Source organism: Cynoglossus semilaevis, chromosome 14 (genome assembly GCF_000523025.1).
Source record: "Cynoglossus semilaevis isolate Cse_v1.0 chromosome 14, Cse_v1.0, whole genome shotgun sequence".
NCBI classification, from domain to species: domain Eukaryota; kingdom Metazoa; phylum Chordata; class Actinopteri; order Pleuronectiformes; family Cynoglossidae; genus Cynoglossus; species Cynoglossus semilaevis.
The window spans coordinates 2,831,679-2,835,474 of NC_024320.1; positions in this window are offsets into that span (position 1 = coordinate 2,831,679).

The window sequence follows — 3,796 nt, forward strand, 5'->3', positions numbered from 1 at the left end:
TGGGGTTTTTTTGCTCACAGTTTGACATGACCATCTGTCAACATTTATATTTATTTCAGAGACACAAGATAAGGAAAGCTTTAAGTTAGCCCAACATAGGTAAATCAAGCTAAAATAAAGCTAGCTTTAAAAATAAACAAACTGTTAGCCAGAAAAGCTATGCTAATTGTTGCCCAAACTAGCCAAAGGAAAACCGACAATTAATAAAATGGTAAAAATAAATAAATAAATAAAAGCTAATATTTGGTCTTGAAATAGCTCAAAGGTTACGAAAGATAATTTACATTAGCGGGAAGTGAATAGTAAGTGTTAGTTAGGTCAAAAAATAATTACCATTAGCCAAAAGCTAGCAAGAAATCCGCAAAAAAGGTTTTCTGAAAAGAGATTTAAATTACCTAAAAGATCAAAAAAGGAAGAAAATCTCCAAATTTGCAAAAGAAATACTCAAATTGTTCTCACTGCTAAAGTAAATAAAGTAATTAGACAGAATTAGCAAATGTCACCCATTAGCAGCATTAGCTAAATGTCTGCATAAAGGTATTAAAACATCAGTTAACTAGCTTTCAGTTTTAAAACATATGCAACAAATAAAACATCAGTTAACTAGCTTTCAGTTTAAAAAAATATGCAACAAATCAGAAATATAAAATAATTAGCAAAAAAAAAGTAGCTTTTGAAGGCGTACCTGCAGTAGCTAAAATATAGCCCATAAAAAACTAAACGTTTGTCACGTTAGTCGATATTTGTTAGAGCTGACCCAAAAATGGCACAAATGCCCTGGAATATATTTCAGGCCAAAAAAAAAAAAAAAGTTAATTGTTCACCCTTGTGTCCATTGCATGTATTTATATTTGTGTGTGTATGTGTGTGTGTCTGTGTGTGTGTGTGCAAGGGGCACATGACTGCATTTTAGGCCTAAGTAACAACAGATGCTGCGCTGACCTCAGAGGCTTCCTGGAAACTCAAATTTGTCAAAGAGAAGCAGGAAAAAGTAGAGAGAGCAGCAGTTTGGGTTAATGTAACAGGCAGAGGACACACACACACACACACACACACATGTATATATATATTTTGTGTAAATTACTCAGGTACTGAGTCTCAGTCACACATCAGGATGTATTCCACGTGAAAGAGGAGACCTGGACTGTAATGGCAGGGTTGCAGTGAAGAGGCAGGAATGGATCATTACTTTGAAACTCCAAAAGTTATGAAATACAGTTTTTTTGTTCCACACGTAACCAAAGACTAAACCTTATGTTTAACGCTTGTCCTTTACTTAGCCTGCGTGAGGACGGAGAATTTGCATGATGGCTCAGATTACCGACATGCACATGGTTGGAGGTTTCTCCAGAGCTGCTCCTCGGCCCTGGCCAAAGCGGAGCGTACACCTGGAGAGCTGTGTCGGCCGCTGCAGTCTGGCCAAATCTGTCCACCCCATCATCCTGAGGTTATTCAACCTCCGTCAGTGTGCTTTTCATTCACCTCTCTCTACCCAAAAACCACATTCATGACCAAACATGGCCTGATCCCATCAAAGTGATGCCTCGAGTGGAAACCCTCAGATACAGCAGCGATACCACAGAGGAGAACAGACGCCCACGTTTGTTCTTGTGGGTTCTGGGTTAGAGCAGACACTGAGATTTAAGATGAGAGAAGCCAGACACCAGGAAACGGGCTCTGTGAGGGAGAAGGTTTTTCTGTTCCTGGTTTGGTCTGAAGCCACAGGAACTGTGCTTCACAGCCAAGTCCATGACAAGAACCAACACAAGCCCAGTGCATTAAATGGAACCCAGAACCACAGACCTCTGTCTGGGTCTGGGGATTCTGGACTCCATGGAAGTCTCCTGTTTGCCTTTTTCACATTAACAGCAAAATGAAGAAGAATCCTTTTTTGTTTGTTTTGTGATCCCTTAGTCTTTTTACTAAGGGGTCACAGAAAGTTACTCTGCACAGTCATTTTGCAACATGTCCTTGGTGGTATCAGGTCTTACCACTGCTCCACCCCAATCCACTTAAAAACAATCTCCAAATGTAATTGATCGTGTGATTTCATAGTGCTGCGGTTATCACACCTGCCTTACACACCTGCCCTATACATAGAAGGTCATGGGTTTGAGCCCCAGAGGAACCACACACTTATTGGTGCCTCCCTAGGCAGGCTGCGTGTTTTCCCATTTTGTGTTACAAATAAAGAACTTATTTATTTATTTGTATTATTATTATTCATTTAATAAGTAAATCTTGATGTTTTTAAGTGCAAATATTAAGTTATAGCTAAAAAACTATAACTATATATGACTTTAGCTACTGTGTTATTTTGTGTTACCAGTGTAGCTCAGATCAGAGTACTTTGGTTGTAACAACATTGTTTATTTGTGCTGTTTAATAAGGAAGAAATGGATATGGTCACCTACAAAAAACAATAGTATTTGTAGGTACTGATTCAAAAACAATAAAGCTTGATATTTATTGTAAAACAATACATTAAATATGTATAACAAACTGAGCTAGTTTGGAAATTGCTAAGATGGCTAAATGCTAGTTAGCGATTGGTTAGCGACACAAATGGCTACAGGTGAGTCAAATATATAACATCTGTTCAAATTCAATTTTAACCTTATTGTGAGTAAATACATATATGTTGTATTTTAATAATAGAATAACTCACAAGGCAATAAATAGCTAGCTAACGTAACTAAAAAAACTAGAAACTGTTTAAAATATTGCTAATTGTGGAGAAAAATATCAACATATTAGCGCAAGTGTGCACTGTTAAATTTAGCAGAGGCTATTAGGAAAAGTGACTAACAAGGGGGAGATGTCGCTAGGTGGTCGTGCTAGGACTCAATCGCAGGATTTTAATGCTAAGCGCTACACTATGAAACCACCATGTTAGCATAACACCTGTCACGAATAGCTAAAACCATGCCACAAGAGGTCTCGCTAACTCACTAAAATATAGTTTACGTAGGTGAAAGTCAAGCTAAAAACTGACATGTAGCCGGAGGTTAATAAAAGGTGAATGCTAGCGCTTGTGGTTTGTAGCCGTTTCTACAAGACAGCGCTGAGCTGTTTAGCTGCTGCTGCGGCTGCTGCCGGACTGAAGGGTAGATGTTAAGATGATCAGATGTTGAAATGTTGAGATGTTAAGGTGTCAGCCCGGGGGGGTGTCAGACCTGCTGTGTTAACAGGACAGACATGTTAGAAGTCTACAGACCACCCCAATGCAGCAGCTCCCCTGCACAAAACTACACCAGATGTGTAATGAAGGCCAGCGCGAGGACGAGGATGTGGGTGTAACACATGTATACGTGGGTGTGTGTTTAATCATTCTCACCTGGGCTGCACTGGGTGCTAATACATGACCTACTGCGTGGAGGCAAACGGACGGCACTCACCACTGTAGCCTGTTCTTTGACTTACCCCCGACTCCCTCCTCAGTCCCATTTCTGCAGACCTTACATCAACTCACCCTCCACGTTTCCTTTTTGCCCGGTCCAACGTTTTCATTTTCTATTTGTGGTGTTTTAGGTTCATTTCCCCCTCAGGGCTTACATGCGGAATTCATTTTCATATTCCCTTTCCATGATTCCCTTTTTTCCCTAAATCCTCCTCAACTGACAGGCCGCTCCTCCCCTCCACCGCCGCCACCCTCTTTCCTCCTGTACCTCACCCTCTCCTCCTCCTCCTCCTCCTCCTCCCTCATCTCCACATCCCTACCTTACAGCTGTTGTTTTGGATTAGTCAAATAGCTCCTGTCAGATCCAGAGATCCCTCTCTGCTGCCACCCACGGAG